Genomic DNA, 22,512 nt, shown 5'->3' with positions numbered 1-22,512 from the left:
CAACTGCCAATGTTAGAGGCTAACTGTGACACCTCGAAGAAAAAGAAAATGCAACAAGAAGAGTACATGTGAACGCAGTATTACTAGAAGAGAACAAAATGAATGTTGTAATAAGATGACAAACAGAACGCCATTGCAACATTCGCTAATAGGAATTTCACTGCTTCAAAATCCTCCCATATCATGAAGTTCTCAACAAAGCTTTCAGGAACCGGACAGTCCTAGAAGTTATACATATTTCAAAACCTTATATTAGGCTACTCTTGTTCCCCAGCTACACTGCAAGAACATGATGTTTGTTCTTTTAGTGGTATTATGATAGGGTATTGGCTGAAGTATCTTCATCAAGTTTTCAATTTACATCACATTTTTTCTATAACCAAAGAATAACCGACAGCCCTTTGTTTTACAGTGAGAGGCATGAGTTTCCTTGCAAAAATAAATCAAAGACTCCAAATATGAATTGGATTTCGAAGTTTAAAAGATCTTAAGGTTTTTCACACAGCAAACATAAACAAAACAGTAAAGAGAGAGAGAGAGAGAGAGAGAGAGAGAGAGAGAGAGAACTTACCCATAGATACAACAATGTCAAAAACAATTGTTTTTGATGAATGCAGCTTATTATAGTATCATAAATTAAGTCCTCCCTTGTTTATCTCCAAAATCAGTATTACAGAACTTTAACTTGACGGCAACTTACGTTTTCAAAATTGTCTCTCCCAAATATTTCAGTTTTTAACTATTTAGCAAATATTAAAGCTCCGAGAGAAAGGGAAATCAATAAATTCCCTATCAGACAAAACTAATAACTGTAATATTTCATCATGGCGAATTCCAGAAAAAGGAAAATTTCATTCCTTGGGTCTATCGTTCCATATTTCATAGGGCAATTAATTCTATGCGTTTTCGCCCAGTCCACTGGGCCTCTCGAGTCTCTCACAGTCCCCCCTCCACCCCCTCCTTCCTCCTTCCCCTGCCCCTCCCCACAAACCACTCATGCCGGACCAGACCTCTACAACCCCCCACCGCCCCAACCTCCTCCACCCAACAATCCTCTAGACCAATGCCCACCGATGTTGCTCCCTCCCTCTCCCCGACCCAGCTCGACAACATCTCCCCACCCCACCCCCTACCCTGTCCACAACGCCACTCGCTAACTCTCGTCAACTAGAAATGTTAGGCTATGAGAGACTTTCCAAGGCCCCTCCTTGATTTATTCCGTCCAGGCGGCCGAAGGAGTGTAAATTGGTTATGAGGAAGACCAGAATAACAACAACAACAACAATTGGCCATTGTTTTAATAAAATTATTCGGAAGAAATCACGATAAAACGGTTTCTTTTCATTAAAACTCTTCTTTGTCTCCAGTGGCGCACCACTTTCTTTCTTCGTTAGGCCTATCAAAAGTTATTAGGTAGGCTGATCTGGGAGTTCACTTTAGCGCTTAGGAAACAACAACAACAATAAATGTCAACAACAATAATAATAATAATAATAATAATAATAATAATAATAATAATAATGAAGGAAAACCTTCCTTAAAAATTAAACTTAATAAATAAAAATTAAAAACTGTCAATGAGACCTTAGAAATTATTTGTTGAGTGTCCTTTTTATCCTGTGTATTGACCGTTAGAGTTCATCATTCGTTAATAATAATAATAATAATAATAATAATAATAATATAATAATAATAATAATAATACACAATAATAATAATAATATGGCTGCAGAGGGAGAACAAAGAAGGAAACAGAAGGAATGGCAGCACAAGATCAGGCCAAAGAACCAGATTTGTCCAAAAGAACAATATATGGAAATAACATCTCACCAACATGCAGGAAATGCAATATGAAAGACGAGACCATAAACCACATAGCAAGCAGATGTCCGGCGCTTGCACAGAACCAATACAAAAAGAGACATGATTCAGTAGCAAAAGCCCTCACTGGAGCCTGTGGCAAACACGCAGCTAGCTTACAGCAATAAGTGGTACGAACACCAACCTGAGGGAGTGATAGAAAAGGATCAGGCAAAGATCCTCTGGGACTATGGTATCAGAACAGAGAGGGTGATACGTGCCAATAGTCCAGACGTGACGTTGATTGACAAATCAAGAAGAGTATCACTCCTTGACGTCGCAATGCCCAAGGGGCATCAGAGTAAATGAGAAGGAAAGAGAAAAAATTATAAGTATCAAGACATGAAAATCGAAATAAGAAGGATATGATATGCCAGTAAATTGTGCCCATAATCATAGGAACACTAGCACGTTCCCAACATCCCTAAAAAGGAATCTGGAAAACTAGATGCCATAGCTCTAGGACTCATGCAGAAGAGTGTGCACTCAGAAACAGCACACATAGTGAGGAAAGTGATAATATCTAAGAGGTAAATAGAGCTCACGCCTCCAGATAGGGCTTTCTATAACTACAATTCGAATCCGGATTATTATTATTATTGTGTGTATTATTATTACATATTACATATTATTATTATTATTATTGAGAAAAAAGAGACTGTTTAAATCCAACTAGCTCATGTCTAACCGGACGGCTTTTCGATAGATTTCTGATTCTTTAAAGGGTTTAATTAAGAAATGCCTCACGTTATCTATATCGGAACCAGGTATCTTATTACTCTAAAAAAGAAAAATGTAAAAAAATATTATACTTCTTACCATCGTCTCCATACGCCTAACTTTTTCTCTTTTTGGGGCCAGAGGAAATTTAAATAAATTCATCTCTCTCTCTCTCTCTCTCTCTCTCTCTCTCTCTCTCTCTCTCTCTCTCTCTCTGCAACAAAGGCGAAATTGCTAATAAACGTATAATTGCTGTGTGGAAAATGATGCTAGAAATGATCATAAAAATGTCATGGCTTCATTACTCCGAAGTTTCCCATAAAAACAACCAAGGTCACAAACCTTTTACCAACTAATGTAGGAAGAAAAGACTCTACTTACTTTCATAGTCACTTGCGCAAAAGGAATTAATACTGCCTCAGTCTATCATGTTGTTAAACGTTGGCAATGGAGTTTACTGAGTCTTACATGAAACTGCTAAATAAATGCTAATTCAACTCCTTTCCTAAGATTTTTTTATTCTAAACTGTATGTATTAATGTGATTTTGCGTTCTCAAAGAAAAAAGGGCCCCCCTCATCCGGTGTTCCTTCATTGTATTCTCTTGTACCACCTCAAACACCAACTCTTATGCGACCTCTGCTTCCATTCCCAGCCTGTAGCAACTTCTGGAAAATTTAAAATCAAGCTAAGCTCACGAAGTGCAGCACGGGAAGAAGTAACTTAGAAGTGACATTGTTAATGAGAACTTGAACTGAATTGAATATACAATTTAGGCCACAGACCAAACACTGGGACCTATGGGTCATTCAACGCTGTACGGAAATCTGAAAGGTGTAATAGGAGGAAAACCTGCAGGTGTGCTATGAAACAATTATTGTTAGGAGAGGGTGGAAAGTAAGATGGAAGAAAGAGACTAGGAAAGGAGGTACAGTAAAAGGAACAAAAAGGGTTGCAGCTAGGGGCCAAAGGCACGCTACAAAGAACCTTAAGTAATGCCTACAGTGCACTGCATGCGGTGCACTGACGGCCCTAACCCCCTATGGGGAGCTGATAGTCAGCTCAGTGGTGTGGTTAAACCATTTTAATGATAACAATGCCAATAGCTTATGTATTCTTCTAAACATTAATTTTCCACTGCGTCATCGCAATTGAATAATCATTGTTATTTATTATTTATTCATTTCCATGGCTGACCGATGCTATGGCTGGCCACACATCACTACCAAGTGAAAATTCAATTTGCATATTCTAAGTTATAGAGCGTTGTATCAGAAGATAAGGGAGCCGACAATTTGGTAAGAGCAGTGTGATTTTGGGAGATTTCCCAAGAGAAAGCGAATGTTAATGGAGAGAGCACTGTGAACACATTCAATACGTTTTACAAGCGCATAAAAAATAGGTAATCACAACACTGCATGCATACAAAAACAGATTGGTCAAAATGAGTCCATTTGATGACGTCATTTCTTCTGAGAAATCATTCATACCCTTTAAAATATGCGTTTTATCTTATCAATTTACAACGTATGCAAAAATATTTAAAGAATAATATATATATATATATATATATATATATATATATATATATATATATACATATATATATATATATATATATATATATATATATATATATATATATATATATATATATATATATATATATATATATATATATATACACACACAGAGTGCAGCATAAGTAACGCCTATTTAATTTTATATCTTATAATGTATATTTTCTTTTAATTAATTTGCTAAATCTTCATTTTTTTCAGATATTTTATACAACCATGAGATTAACAAAGGGAACAGAGGGTAAAAGCAATTCAGTTGTACTATCAAAACAATAAAAATGATTGCTGAAACCGCAAGATTGTTATCAGCTGAATTTAACATCCCAAGTGGTGGAAAGCCGAAATATCACAAGCTTGATTAGAAAAATCTGAATCCACAGGAAGTGTGTAAGTGATGCTCAAAGAGCGGGTAAGGCCAGTTGTTGCAACAAGCTTAGAAAAGTCCAATGAGCTGCAAGAATCGTTGCTGCGTTCTCCTCAAAAATGCAGTAGACGCCTTTCTGCAGAGTTAGCAATTAGCATTTGTATTGAACATTATTAAACCGAATAAGCATTATATTAATTTTGTTAATATATTATATTAATCTATTAACCTGTGGCAATACATTCATGTTCGAAAATATAGGATACTGAAAAGGCTTTAATTTTGTTCCACTTAAACAAAGGGCGTTATTTATCCTGCACCTGTATATATATATATATATATATATATATATATATATATATATATATATATATATATATATATATATATATTATATATATATAATATACATATACATACATACATACATACACACAATAATAATATTATTATATATATATATATATATATATATATATATATATATATATATATATATATATATATAATATACACACACATATATGCTCATATAGACGTCCAAGGAAAGGCACTCGGATGCAATTGATAGTTTATTGCTAATGCCGACGTTTCCACAACTACACTGATGCATCTTCAAGGCTGAAATACATCGAGTTGGCTCTCGATAATTATTCATAAATACATTTAATATAAGAACTGATTAAAAACACTACAGTATTATCTCATCTGAAATGTTAATCTGTTTAAAAATATCAGACACACCATGACACTAAAAGAAGGACCTACCCAGACGGGAGCTAAAACGAAACTATTGAAACGAGAGGAAAGAATAAAAAAAAAAATAAAAAAGGTGTGCCCCTCTTTGCCAACATTCCTACAAGTATGATTTCGAGAGCTGCAGCCTAAGGTTGGCATATATATACATTTGTATATATGTATATGTATATATATATATATATATATATATATATATATATATATATATATATATATTATATATATATATATATATATATATATATTTAAGCATCACATACTTGTTTTACCCACCCAAATTACTGTATACTCGACGCAGCCAATGATGTAAATCCTGTCCGCAGGAGAAGTGTACCCTCTTTGCCAACATTCCTTCACTACTACTACTACAGCAGCGGCAAGTGATTCGTTAATTCCGGGTCCCGTAAGAAGCAACTCCCCTTGACTTGAAGAAGGAAATCGCTCAAGAAGCGACAAGCGCCTCTCATGCTATCTTGTACTTATACGAAAAGCTTAGGGAACATTTTTCCTCTACGCCCACCGCGCTCTAATTCTTGTCTATTGGTCGACGCCCACGTCGTCGTGACTGCGTGGGTTTAAAGTGGGCTCAAGGCGGAAGTAATGACTACAGTAACATCAGGTTCTGATTAATTTTAATGTTAACAGATATCATTTTTAGATTTTTCGCTAAGTGGTTTAATATTGCAAAGATACTACTTTCGGTTATATAGGTGCACATACGAAGTATGTATGTATGTATGTATGTATGTATGTATGTATGTATGTATGTATGTATGTATGTATGCATGTAAGTACACATATGTATACATATGTATACATGCATATCCATACAGATATATATATGTATGTATGTATGCATGCATTATGTACTTAAATATATATGTATACATACATATCCATACAGGTATATATATACACATTATATGTATATAATGTGTGTGTGTATGTGTATGTGTGTATATATATGTATAACGAAACAAATATTTATTCTATGTTATTATTATTATTATTATTTTTATTAAAGTTACCTTTCAGTTATCATTTGTACTTTACTACATGCAAAGATGATATATATGAACAAACATGCTTTCATAATGTAACCTCAAAGTTCACTTCTTGTTCACAAGAGTAATATTCCTGCTGCTCTTTTTACGGATCACATTTACTTGCCCAGCTAAGAAGTATCTTTTCCATTACCAGATTTTCCTTAATATTGCAGATCTGTTGTTTCACTTCTTATCACTTTTTCACAGAAGTAAAAGATTTTCTATTTTTACTACAACCCCAGAAAAAAATTTTTTCCTTCCATTATTTACCGCAACTTCCCTTTAACATCTCATATTTTCCATTATAGTCAGAATAAAAGCCGAGCTCATAAAGTTATCCTGTACTATATCCCAGACTTACTTTGGGATATTAGGGCCTGGAATTTCCTTTATTGTGCTCATATTTTTAAAGGTATTTCATTCTGCTCTCAAACATTCCCTCTTTAGTTTTATAATTATGTAAAAAAAATTTCAGTTTCAATCTCTAAATTTTACAATTTTCCAAAACAGGTTTACGTTAAACAAATACACTTACGCACATAAAAACACACAGAGTGGGAGAAGAAGAGAGAAGCCACCCTTATTATAAAAGGCGTAGCTTCCTATTTGCAGATTACTAATATTGTATGATTAACCACATATATATTCCTATAAATGCTGTTCATTCTACACTATAATAAAGTTATCATACTTTAGCATATTTTTAGAAAATACTTTGTCTCTAATTTACTAAGAGAGAGAGAGAGAGAGAGAGAGAGAGAGAGAGAGAGAGAGAGAGAGAGAGAGAGAGAGTCACCTAAAAATGTAACTAAATAGTAGATAACCTTGATGATTTTGACAGAATTGGAAATTAATGTTTGAAAGAACACAGCTATATATATATACACACACACACATATATATATATATATACACACACACACACACACACACACACATATATATATATATATATATATATATATATATATATATATATATATATATATATATATATATATATATGCACACACACTCACACACATTATGCCAGTTACCCGTAGGACTTACCTTCCAGTAAATTTACATCGAAGAGAGTCACAACATACCTGAAATAAAGACAATATCGAGTTAGTGAATGAATGGGCAATGCATTGTCATCTCAACTTATTAAATCTAAACTTGAATGCCAGAAATTAAATCGCTTTCTTATTTTCAATTATATTCTTTCAATGGCAGCAGCAGTGTTACAATATATATTAAGGACAACTAAAACCATATATTGCTGTACATGATCTTTGAGAAAACCTCAATACCGCCGTTTATGCAAAATCTGAAGTAAACCTAAGCAAAATCATTAAAGTTCCCTCGTCGTGGATTAATCTATTTGGCCACAGAAACATTTTTCATTTTTTGTAAGTAATCGCATGTGATATATTACGTTTCGGAGTATTCCGTTATATTTCAAAGAGATTACGCTTTAAGTTCGTCAAGGCACTGACAGCAGGGGCGGGGGTGGGGGGTCCGTGTTCGGCGAGGAATAGGGCCAGGACTCTGATCCATAATGACTAGAATATGGTTAAATTCATACACAGAGCTAGAGAATGTCAGCCAACTAGATCTAGGAATTATGGTCCACCACTGCTGAAATAATTTTGCCTTCAAGGTTCAATGTGGCTTTTAACTACAGCTCAGATTTTTAAATAGAATCTGAATCCTCTGAACTACCTCTACTAGGACACATTTGCTTAACAACCATAAACATTAATAAACATATCAATTGCGTCTCGAGGCTCTGAACTCCTGTGGGCTATGAACGGTATGCGATTACAAAATGCAATTCAAATTATTAGCCAAGTTCCTGAAAACTAGTCAACTAATTCATGCACGTTACTATTTCCATCGCTTATTGGCCAGAAGTTCTGCTTTCCCCTTAAAAAAAAATATTTCAAGTATCATCTGTTGTAGGATGTAAATTGCAGGATATTATCGGGATTAATGGAAGATTAACAACCAGGTCATTTGTATTAACAATGGTAGGCCTTAAATGTCTTTTGGTAACTGATATTTCCTACATAAAAGCAAAAAAACAAGAAGTTTTATTCTGGTCAAATGAGGCAAACGCAAAAGGAGGCATTCCCATTCTCCATAATGGAAGTTTCGTAAAGTCACTTTTTTTTTCAAGAAGAAATATGATGAAATGTAAGAGATAAACCAAATATTATATCTATTTATTATGAACAATACACACACACTATATATATATATATATATATATATATATATATATATATATATATATATATATATATATATATATATATTATGTATATATATATGTGTCTGTGTGTGTTTCAGTGTGTACATATATGTATATAAATTATGTGTATGTGTAAACTATGTGCCAATACGAACGAAAACTCAAAATTACCTTGTCTCCTACAGGAGAAAGACGATCATATGACAACCGGTATAGTGAACGCCAAGAATGAAAAGAAATCACTATTTTCAAATCGAATTGACGAAACATTTTGAGTTTTAATGATATAAATGAAAATGGTCTCGCTAATCCCGTTGCCATGTGAGACTTGACTTTTAGTAAGTAAAAACGGTGGCGTGTCAGAGGTATCTTCCAATACCTTTTGAGAGGAATGTTAGGTAGACCCCTTTAAGTAGAATAAGATTTGGTGGGACCTGTTCCTGAAGCAGATGCGAGTAGAAGATGGGTAAAATAAGATGCAGTAGGTAGAGCTTAAGCGTTCAAAATGAAGGAGGGGATGGTAGGGGAATGTGACAACAAAACTAGAAAATGAGAATTCCAATATTTGAAGGTGAATAAAACCAGCAGCCACCTCAGCGAATACAACTGGGTCTTGCTGCTGAAAAATAAGTAAAAGACTTCAAAGGTAACTGCCCCAGTGCCATCTATGAGCAGGTTGCCGGTGCCTTTTCAGTTCCATGTATCGTAACCACCTTCGTTAACTGCCCCGCCCACAACCCCAGCTACATCCCAAAATCCCTTTCCCAAAAATCACACGTTACCGACATCCGTCGCCCTTTTCCCATATCTTCTCAAACGCTCCCATCCCGAAAATGAATGACGCCCTGTAAACTTCCCCCATTTTTCATGCTCCGAAATCACTAGGTTGTTCGATTCTTTCTGTTTTTTTTTTTTTTCTTCTTCTTTTTGAGGGTATTGGTGGTGTAAAGTGGGCGATGTTATCTAAGGAACCTGTCATTTTCAGGAGATATGGAGGCGATTTTTCTGAAATGAGAAACTCGCCGGAGGAGAAGAAAAAATTAATAAATCTTTGATTTCAAAAATGAAACGCTTTTTACCTAATGTTTCTACGTTTTGAATCAACATCCCACATCCTCATTTTTACTCCAGTAAGGTAGAATATGTTAAATTCTTGAGGTGTTTTTCTTTCTTAAGACTTCTATTTTATATAAAAGAATAAAACTCATCTCAGAATCACACGTGCTCTCACTCGCTTAGAAAATGAAAATATCATTTTAATTTTAAAAAGAGTATGTAAGATTTTTACCTGTACGAAAGTTGCTGCATCGGCAATGGAAACAAAAGCTACGCAAGATTACTGTAAAAAAATGAAATAAAAAAATACAAAAATAAACATCCTTTATATGTGAAAGTCTGAAGACAGTATGACGAAAAGCTCTTCATTGGATTAGGCCTAAGGAGGCCAGAACACGTAAGGTAAAGTGGGTCAATCATCGTACTCAGGAGATAAGAGATTTATCTTACTTTACAAGATGAATAAAGATTTTCAAATATTTTCGACATAAGCTTTTGAACAGATGTCCTTTATATGTAACGGCCTGAAGGCAGTATGACCATCCGCTCTTAATTAGGTTAGGACTAATGGAGAAATACAAGAGAGGGACAGAGTATGGAAGCTAAAGTGGGTTAATTAAGTCCGAAGGAAACGGCGGACTGGCCATTCGAAATAAGTGAGGTTGAAGGAAGAAAAAAAAAATCGAAGCAAGGAGGAACTCTGACGATTTGAGGTAAAGACGAGGAAAATGTCACCGCCAGGAATAGGGCTCAGCTTGGATACTGTTAATCGCTGATTGTTTTTCTAAAGCAGCAATGGCAGGTGCATAGCTTTCGAAACATTTACGTCAGGATTTTTTGTAAAGCATCCATTCAGATCAAGTTAGCTGTTATGAAGTTTCATCAAAGTATAATAGTTAATCAATAAACGATTAACTGGCTGACCGCTGATGGATTAATAAGACGTAAAAGTAAATTTTGGTGGTTATGAAAGCTGAGATGGTGAAATCTTAATCTGGTCTAAATATCAAATATCAAAAGGCATTGAAAAAGTTACAGGAATTTGGTTCCAAATACCAAAAGGCATTGAAAAAGTTGCGAGAATTTAGTTCCAAATATCAAAAGGCATTGAAAAAGTTGCGAGAATTTAGTTCCAAATATCAAAAGGCATTGAAAAAGTTGCCAGAATTTAGTTCCAAATATCAAAAGGCATTGAAAAAGTTACGAGAAATTAGTTCCAGATATCAAAGAAATTGAAAAAGTTGCGAGAATTTTGCTCCAGATATCAAAAGGCATCGAAAACGTTACGAGAATTTAGTTGCAAATATCAAGCGGCATTGACAAAGTAACGTGAATTTAATTCAAAATATCAAAAGGCATTGAAAAGGTTACGAGAATTTGGTTCCACTACGCAGTCACTAACGAGTATCGCCAGCCACTGACAATGGATCACGGTTGCAGTAATTACTTGTTTTTGATAAACCTTGCTGTGACGATAACGTGGACGGAGGGAGAATCAATTAAGATATGTTGCCATTCTACTATTCTTCTAACAGCAACCATAGAAAAACAAGTAAAAAATGCGCCGCAGTTTCTTCGGCGCAATCGAGTTTTCTGTAGGCTACAACGTATAATCAACGCCACGGGAAAACAGGTCTTTCTCTCGGTGGTCTCGGGACAATGCTGTATGAGCAGCGGCCCATGAAACTTTAACCACGGCCCGGTGGTTGCCTATCCTATATCGTTGCCAGAAGCACTATTATGGCTAACTTAACTTTAAACAATATAAAACTACCGAGCGAAGGGCTGCAGTTTGCATGTTTGATGACTGGAGGGTGGATGATCAGATACCAATTTTCAGCCCTCTAGCCTCAGTATTTTTAAGATCTGATATGACAGAAAAGTGCGGAAGGACAGACAAAGCGGGCACAATAGTTTTCTTTTACAGAAAACTAAAAAGGAAAACATTGTAAAGTTGAGGGTTCTCCCAAGAGCTTCTTAATCTGAACACGATGAATCTGTCCAGCTTCTTTTCCTTAAGAAAATCCCGTATTCTTTCATTTCAATTTTTCTTTTTAAGATGCGCTTCTTCTTTCTTCTATCCTTCCATTCCCTATTTTTTTATTTCAATTTTCCCTTTTAAGAGGCACTTGTTCTCTCTTCTAGCCTTCTATTCCTGAAATATACAAATTCCTGAAATATATAATCTACATAACTATTATCAGTGTATCAATCACCTGTTTCTTATTTAGTAGTCTCATCTGATTCCATGCAAAGAAGCACTAGTTTCCAATGGCCTTACTTCCTTTTCCCGATCAATTCTGCCCCAAAAAATCAGAGGTCACCCACTTCCTCCTCCATCTTCCCAACCTATCTTCTCAAACGCTCCCATCCCAAAAATGAAAGCCGCCCTGTAAACTTCCTCCATTTTTCATGCTCCGAAATCACTGGGCTGCTCGATTTTTTTTTTTTTTTTTTTTTAGGGTATTGGTGGTGTAAAATGAACGAGCTTATCTATGGAACCTGTCATTTTCAGAAGATATGGTGGCGATGTTTCTGAAATGAGAAACTCGCTGCAAAAAGAAAAATAAATCTTTGATTTCAAAAAGGAGACGCTATCGAGTATTTACACATCCTAAATCAACATTCCATATCCTTATTTTTTCTCTAGTTTGGTGGAATACGATGAGTTGCAGTGGCGATTTTACCTCCCGAACAGCTCATTTGTATAGCAAAGGAATAATCAGAGATGTTCTTCATTTTCAAGAACGTTCAGTGTTCCATATTTCTTCTATCTTCTTTCGATAGCCTCTGCATTGAGAGTAAAGGCAGCGGAATTAAAACTGAAGAAACTATAACAGCTGAACAGATTAATGAGTTACGCAAACATAACGACATAACGAAGAACACACAGTAGAACAGTAGAAAAAAAATATAATTACATCTAGAATAACATATACAATAAAGATAACCAATAACTCATTTCTGGTAAAATGCAAAATATCTACGCACAAAAAATCACATCGTTCTTAAGAAACAACTCTATGATACATATGTGAATGCACTGAACTATCATATAATCATGTGATTCATCCACATTAAGTACAGAATAAACAAAACAGCTGACGCGAAACGACCCATTTCCCGGTAATGTATCAGCAGGACATATGGCTCTTTCTCGTACTTTCACTAGTGGTCAGTAAATATATGACATCAGCAGTCAATAGCTATATAACACCAGTAAATATATCACACTAGCAGTCAATAAATATATCACTCCAGCACTCAATCAGTATAACACTCCAGCAGTCAGTAAATATATCACACCAGCAGTCAATAAATATATCACACCAGCAGTCAATAAATATATTATTCCAGCAATCAATAAATATATCACACTAGCAATCAATAAATTTATCACTCCAGCAGTCAATAAATACATCAACGCAGCAGTCAATAAATATATCACACCAGCAGTCAATAAATATATCACTCTAGAAGTCACTAATATATCACACCAGCAATCAATAAATATATCACTCCAGCAGTCAAAAATATATCACTCCAGCAGTCAGTAAATATATCACAACAGCAGTCAATAAATACATCATACCAGCAGTCAATGAATATATCACTCCAGCAATCAATAAATATATCTCTCCAGCAGTCAATAAATATATCACTCCAGCAGTCAATCAATATATCACTCAAGCAGTCAATAAATACATCACACCAGCAGTCAATAAATATATCACACCAGCAATCAATATACATATCACTCTAGCAATCAAATATATCACCCCAGCAATCAATAAATATATCACTCCAGCAGTCAGTAAATATATCACACCAACAGTCAGTAAATATATCACTCCAGCAATCAATAAATGTATCATACCAGCAATCAATAACTATATCACTCCAGCCATCAATAAATACATCACTCCAGCAGTCAATAAATACATCACTCCAGCAGTCAATCAATATATCACACCAGCAGTCAATAAATATATCACTCTAGCGGTCAATAAACATATCACACCAGCAATCAATAAATATAACACTCCAGCAATCAATAAATATATCAATCAAGCAGTCAATAAATACATCACTCCAGCATTCAATAAACACATCACTTCAGCATTCAATAAACATATCACACCAGCAGTCAATAAATATATCACACCAGTAGTTAACAAATGTATCACATCAGCAGTAAATAAATATATCACTCCAGCGGTCAACAAATATATCTCACCAGCAGTCAATACATACGTAACTCCAGCAATCAGTAAAATATACCACTCCAGCAATCAATAAATACATCACACCAGCAGTCAATAAATATATCACTCCAACAGTTGATAAATATATCACTCCCGCATTCAAAAAATATATCACTCCAGCAGTGATATATTTATTGACAAGCAGTCAATAAATATATCACTCCAGCAATCAATAAATATAATCACACCAACAGTCATTAATACATCCCACTAGCAGTCAACAAATATATCACTCCAGCTGTCAACAAATATATCACACCACCTGTCAATAAATGTATCACACCAGTAGTCAACAAATATATCACACCAGCATTCAATAAATATATCTCTACAGCATTCAATAAATATATCACTCCAGCAGTCAATAAATACATCACACCAGCAGTCAATAAATATATCACTCCAACAGTTAATTAATATATCACTCCCGCATTCAATAAATATATCACTCCAGAAGTCAATCAATATATCACACCAGCAGTCAATAAATATATCACTCCAGCAATCAATAAATATAATCACACTGGCAGTTAATAAATACATCACACCAGCAGTCAACAAATATATCACTCCAGAAGTCAACAAGTATATCACTCCAGCAGTCAATAAATACATCACACCAGCAGTCGACAAATATATCACGCCAGCAATCAATAAATAGGTCACAAGGACATGCTCTGGGATGCCGCTCGCATGCAAAGCTGCATCTGCAAGCCAGACTTACTCTGTGAAGGCGAAATGGGAAGAGAGAAAGGAAGGGTTATGCCGAGATTGTTTCAATATATAGGTCATCGATATGTACGCGATAGAGTTCAGATTCATATCATTTTTCAGTATGGGAATATTTGTTGTTCAATTTCGAGAATAAGGGGGACACCCTGATAAATGGATATGGGGCGGACTTCATTGAATTTGATTAATTTCTAAATTGTCAATTTATCAGGCTAGTTACCCGTCCCTCCGCTAATACACACACACACACACACACACACACACACACACACACACACACACACACACACACACACACACACACACACACACACACACACACACACACACACACACACACACACACACATATATATATATATATATATATATATATATATATATATATATATATATATATATATATATATATATATATATATATATATATATATATATATATATATATATATATATGAATGTGTGTGTGTGTCAGAAAGGGGGGGGTAACTTGCTTGATAATGAGACAATTTAGGAAGTCATAGAATTGATGAAATCCGCCCTGATATCCATTTTGGCAGGGTTTCTCCCTCATACTCGAAACTGAGCAATAAATATTACCATACTCTAAAACAAATGAATTTTCACGTCCATGACCTATATATTGAAATAAATCAATCTGCACATCGATGACCTATATGTTGAAGCGAAATTTCGACTAAATCCGTTTCTTTCTTCTATTTCGCCTTCATAGAGTAAGTCTGGCATGTAAATGCATCTTTGCATGAGTGTGACATCAAAACTTGGCCTTGTGAACTATTTATTGATTGCTGGTGTGATACATTTATTCGCTGCTGGTTCATGTACACACACACACGCACATTTTATACGAAAATATTTATGTAAATATATATATATATATATATATATATATATATATATATATATATACATAATATATATACAAATATATATAAATATACTGTATATATATACATATATAATATATATACAAATATATATAAATATTCTGTATATATATACTGTATATACAGTATATTTATTTTATATATATATATATATATATATATATATATACATATATATATATATATATATATATATATATATATATATATATATATATATATATATATATATACACACAAATAATAATAATAATAATAATAATAATAATAATAATAATAATAATAATAATAATAATAATAATAATACCACTATTTAGCACAGGGCAGAGTAAAATGCAGCAGTTCGAGCTCCCAATTCCGGGTGTAGATTGCAGTCGAGACCAAGCCCAGGCCACACGTCAATGAGTCCAGAAGCAATCTTGTTTTCTCTCCACCTCGTCTCCCTCTCTCAATACAGCTTTTACGACAACATACAAACGCATTGTTATTCATAGCATGTGTCACTGTTGTAAATATAAAGTGTCAATCATCGATCCGTACTGGAAAGGAGAAATCCCCCAGAAGCGAGAAGTTTCGGAGAGGTGATGGAGATAGGGATGGGGAGGGGGGGGGAACGTTGGAGAGGGGGTATATCTGATTATTCGGCGTTAGATTACAAAGGGAGATGGTTAACTGGAGCATACGAAGCCGGAAGAGATGACATATGGGAAGACGAAGGAAAGACACGATATAAAGGCAAAAAAAAAAGAGTAAAATTGGTTTTAAACCAGGAGGAAAACAAAGATTTTCTTGAAGAGAAGAGAAAGTGTATGTTTACTATATTTATTATTCATCTCTGAAAGGTATTTCAAATACTACAATAAGAATAAAGCCTCCAATGAATAGAAAATATAAAACTTGAAAGCAAAATAGTGTCGTCATCTTTGCTTTCGGTAATATAAAAATCATGCAGCAAGAAAGCGGATATTAACTCATGTCTTTCATGAGTACTTACATTTGTGATGTCCCATTTCTCCGTTGTAAAAATAAATAAGAATAACAGATGTAAAGGATGTCATTTGTCACGAAATATTCCTCAGTCATGGACTTGGAGTGACTGCTGGGAAAATATTTTCCCTCTTGTGTTGAATTCCATTTTATGAATTCTTGAATCCATCTTTCGAGACCCTCTGGCAATTTGCCGTAAGCACAATACTTCAAACGAGTCATTACTCCTGGGGCAGTCTGGCGCAATTCACAACTGGGCAAACTCTGGAAGCTTTATTCGAGGTCTAGAGAATTCTCTAGACCTTGGCTTCCCTTATCTTCCTTTAGCTTCTTGTACCACAATTGACTGGTTTTCCGTAAATAGTGACAAGATGTTTGCTCCCTTTTCCATGATTATTGGTGCTCTGACGAGTTCTGTTTATACTCAAAACAAGTATTTTTCCCAGTAATGATTCTCTTTCAATACTGTTTTTGATTCAGTGACAATAACTGATAACCTTACACTCTTCAGAAGTGATATCTTTTCTTTTTTCATTTAATTAGAGGTTCGATCTTACTGTTTATATAAATTCCTTAAAGCCCGCAATCATAATAAAAGTCTCAGCAACGCAAGACACAACTATCAGTTTTAATAACTTTAAACAGATTTTCTTTTTTTTTTTGTTTTTGAACAACATTTGAGACCTCCCTCATCCTGCAATAATATTAGAATTCAGCCTCAAAAGCTTATCATTAATAAATTAGTTTAGCATCGTCGCTGAACCGTACTGAATGGCTGGCTGGCTAACTCTGCTTCTTAAGATTTGCAATGTCATTTTTCAACATTCAGTCAAGTATCTTTTTTCATCTGCATTTCGGATTACGCCAGTTTAGGTACTGCTCTCACACCTGGAAGATAAAACCTTTGTTGTCGTCCTTATAAATAGCTAGAAAACTCCTGTCCGGTTAATATCATAGACCTATTTCGATCACTTAACTATCTACCTTATGCGCTATATCCTATATTGCTCTAAGCAGTACTATTTCGATCACTTAACTATCTACCTTATGCGCTATATCCTATATTGCTCTAAGTAGTACTGACCGTGAACAGCTTTCCTTTATAGACCACAGGGCAAACTTGAGGTCCCCTTTTAATAACGAGGTCTTTTCATGCATTTTGCCTCTCGTATCCCCTGACACCCTTAAAGCTGGGGCACGTTTTGCCTTGTAATGTTGTAAGCGTCTCAATTTCTTCACCTATGAAAACATAAGCCTGTAAATTATCAAGAAATGATAATCGTCTACTGAAGCAAAACTTCATTCACCTCCTCTTCCGTCTTGTTTCCCCGCCCATACGAAAGCCAGGCTTAACAGAGAATTTTCTTGAGTGGAATGGAATGGAATACGGAATTTAAGCCAAGGGACCTATGAGGTCATTCACCGCTGAAAGGGAAACTGAGAGTACAGGAGGTTTTAAAGGTGTAAAAGGAGGCAAACCTTGTAGTTGCACACTGAAACAAATGTTAGGAGGGGGTCGAAAGTAAGTTGGAAGAATGAGAATATGAACGGAGGTACAGCAAAAGGAATAAAAGAGGTTGCAGCTAGGGGCCGAAGGGACGTTGCAAAGAATCTTAAGTATTGCCTACAGTACACCGAGTGAGGTGCATTGACAGCACTCCTTCCCTTGGGGGGAGAATTTTCTTAAGGTGAATGCAAGAAACCACGCTAACAAAGTACGAAAAAACTCAATGAAAATCCACATAAAAACGAAAATTAAAAAGTTTTCAAATGATCAGAGGTGAACTCTATGTCAGCGAGTAAAGTCGGAGTATAAGTCTGATTACTGATGTTCACTTTAAGACTCTCCCATCAGCGGATGCGTACTTTCATTGTATGAGAAGAACAAGGTAGTTTTTATCGACACTTATTCAACGGAATGTCAGTCTCTATCAATATTCTTCCTAGGGTATAAAATTAAATATAAATGACAGGTCAGACAGATAATTTAGCAAAAATGAATAACCCTCTGTCTACTTGTCACATATAGGAATACCCCTTCTCACTTGTCCATTTCTAAATCCCTAGACGCTGCACTTCTCCATGACCCCAGAATTCTGTGCCTTGATATATCGTATTTACCCAAAACAAAACAGTTAATCAACGCGCTGGTTTCAGGTATTTTTTTTAAACTGATGTAATTATATACAGAATCCATGGAAAAGACAAATTACATTAAACTATATCCACGGAATTAAGAGAAGACGACTCATATGTAAATAAGGTTTATTTAAGACTCCCGAGCCTACACTTTTTGCGCACGACAGATCCTTTGGGGCAAAACTCGTGAAAGAAGGAGATAGTGCCAGATCATTAAAACAAAATTCAAAAATCATTAATATCATCTATACCCATTGACGACACCGTTGCTCACGATACACGGTACCTACATTCATTTTCTGACTTTTATAAAGCACTCTATAAGTACGATATAAATCAACAACCACCATTCAGAAAATATTTGTAAAACCTTCATGAAATACTTAATATACGGAAGGCTACGGAAAGTCATTTGCATACCGGATTCTCAAATGAGAGAGGCAAAGGTCGCCAAGACTTATCATTCCAATTGTGTTATCAGTAATCGGTAAAACTCTTATATGAACTGTTCAACTTCATGTTTATTTCAAGTCATGCAAATATGTAAGCTGTTCGTAGCTCCTTTTCTGATGTTTAATGTCTCTGCATCGTAATTTAATTTCTATAAATGTCCCGAAAAGAAGCTTTTGTACGTGTTCTTAAATGCGACACAGGCTCTGGGAACATACATTTTGTTATAAACTGTTTAGTAATAAATATTTGTGTCTGGTGTACATATTTGCATTCACACATACATACATACATAAATATTTATCTATATATGTATGTATGTATATATTTATATATATATATATATATATATATATATATATATATATATATATATATATATATATATATATATATATATATATATATATATATGTATGCATGTGTGTGTATTCATATATTACATACACTCCACACACACATTATATATATATATATATATATATATATATATATATATATATATATATATATATATATATATAAATATATATATATATATATAATGTCCCTATTGGCTCAGTGGTCAAAGCCACTGTATTTTCGTTGTTTCCAAACCAAGCAGCGCGCGGTTTGATTCCATTGGAGGTGAAGTACTTATCACTTATAATTCCCCTCTGGTTTAAGTTATTCCCGAAGTATAGTGGACTGGATATTAAACGAAATTTGGGGCTTTATAGTTTTGATTATAATGTCACGGTGTATGTGATAAATACATATACGTTATATACATATATACTGTATATATATATATATATATATATATATATATATATATATATATATATATATATATATATATATATAGAGAGAGAGAGAGAGAGAGAGAGAGAGAGAGAGAGAGAGAGAGAGACCTTACCTTACCTTACAGACCTTACAGTTCGTTCAGGTTGCCGCAGGTCCTCAGTGTGAGGCACCTTTGATGTCTACCAGAGAATTGCTAACGCATCTTCCGGTATATTTTGCATCTTCCAGTCTTGGATGGTCTGGGGTGCATCTTAGATATTTGTCGAGCTTATTCTTAAACACATCTACGCTCACTCCTGTTATGTTCCTCAGATGAGCTGGTAGCGCATTGAATAGACGCTGCATTATCGATGCTGGTGCGTGGTGGATTAATGTCCTGTGTGCTTTCCTTAGTTTTCCTGGTATAGTTTTTGGCACTATTAATCTACCTCTGCTTGCTCTTTTTGATATTTTTAGTTCCATGATGTTTTCGGTAATTCCTTCTATATGTTTCCATGCTTGAATTACCATGTAGCGTTCTCTTCTCCTTTCAAGACTATATAAATTTAAGAATTGTAGTTTTTCCCAGTAGTCAAGTTCCTTAACTACTTCTATTCTAGCTGTAAATGACCTTTGTACACTCTCTATTTGTGCAATATCCTTTTGGTAGTGTGGGTACCATATTATATTGCAATATTCAAGTGGACTACATACGTACGTTTTATAAAGCATAATCATGTGTTCAGCTTTTCTTGTTTTGAAGTGCCGAACAACATTCCCATTTTTGCTTTGCATTTGCCAATAGAATTGCTATTTGATCATTGCATAACATATTCCTATTCAACATCACACCAAGGTCTTTAACTGCTTCCTTGTTTGTGATTGTCTCATTATTAGGACCTTTATATGCATATAGCATTCCTACTTTATCACCATAGTTCATTGATTCAAATTTATCAGAGTTAAATACCATCCTATTTATCTCTGCCCATTTATATATTTTGTCTAGGTCTCTTTGTAGCGAGTTCCTATCTTCATCACAAGCAATTTCTCTACTTATTCTTGTGTCATCTGCGAGGGGCTTCTTACTACTGAGTCCTTAACATTACTGTCTATGTCTGCAATCATAATCACAAACAGCAATGCAGCTAACACCGTACCTTGTGGTACACCGGATATTACCGTAGCTTCATCCGATTTCTCATCGTTTGCAATCACTATCTGTTTTCTGTTTTGCAAAAATTCTTTTATCCATCTTCCTACTTTGTCAACAATGTTATGTTTTCTAATTTTTTTTCACTAATATATTATGATCTACCTTGTCAAAAGCTTTTGCAAAGTCTAGGTAAACCACATCTGTATCTTTTTCATTTATCATATTTTGATATATGCTTTCATGAGTGGACTAACAGTTGGGTTTGTGTACTTTTCCGGTACAAAACCAAGTTGTCCTATATTGAACAATCTATTTTTCATTAAATGTTTCATTATATTTTTTTCATTACCCTTTCATATACTTTCATAATATGAGATGTCAGACTCACAGGCCTATAATTACTTGCCTCTAGTCTTGAACCACTTTTGAAAGTAGGAGTAATATATGCTAATTTATGCTCATCATAAATCTTGCCTGTATCTATACTTTGTCTTAATAATATTGCTAGCGGCGACTGCGATTGAATGAACCACTTTCTTTAACAATATGGCAGGTACTCCATCTGGTCCTGCTGCTGATCCATTTTAATTTCATTAATAGCCTGCACAATATCGGCTTCTGTAATATCTATATCTGATAAGTATTCAATATTTTCATCTCTTATTTCTGTATCATTATCTTCATTGTCAATTCTAGTGTAAATTCACTCTTATATCTTTCTGCTAATATGTTACATATTTCCTTTTTTCATTCGTTAATCGCCCTTCAGTTCTTAGAGGGCCTATTTCTACTCTTATTTTATTCATCTTTTTTGCATATGAATAAAAAATTTTAGGGTTTTGCTTGATATTTTGTAGTTTCTTTTCTTCTAGGTTCCATTTTTTTTATTTTCTTTTGATTGTATAATCTTTTGTTCTGCATTTACACACACACACACACACATATATATATATATATATATATATATATATATATATGTATATATATATATATATATATATATATATATATATATATATATATATATATATATATATATATATATATATATATATATATATATATATATATATATATATATATATATATATATATATATATATATATACACACACACACACACACACACACATATATATATATATATATATATATATATATATATATATATATATATATATATATATATACATATACATAATCACGGAAAGACTACTTCCATTAGTAATGACGTCAGCAACTTGCCCATTCAAAGGTTTAACTGCTGATAAGGAGGTATTCCTGAGCGGTAAAGTTCCTCAGTATTGTGAGCTTCATGCACCTGAATAAAAGACTAAACATCTGTGACCTGACCCTTCTAGAAGTTGTAACTTTTGCGACTATAAGCATCTCATTTGCACAGAATCAGACTCTTCGTATGGACATTATTAATACCTATTAGTTCAAATGCCTTTCCATACAGGGGATGTCTAGTTATTCTTCTCATT

Source organism: Macrobrachium rosenbergii, chromosome 12 (assembly GCF_040412425.1).
Source record: "Macrobrachium rosenbergii isolate ZJJX-2024 chromosome 12, ASM4041242v1, whole genome shotgun sequence".
In the NCBI taxonomy this organism is placed as follows: Eukaryota; Metazoa; Arthropoda; class Malacostraca; order Decapoda; family Palaemonidae; genus Macrobrachium; species Macrobrachium rosenbergii.
This window is presented reverse-complemented; position numbering follows the sequence as displayed.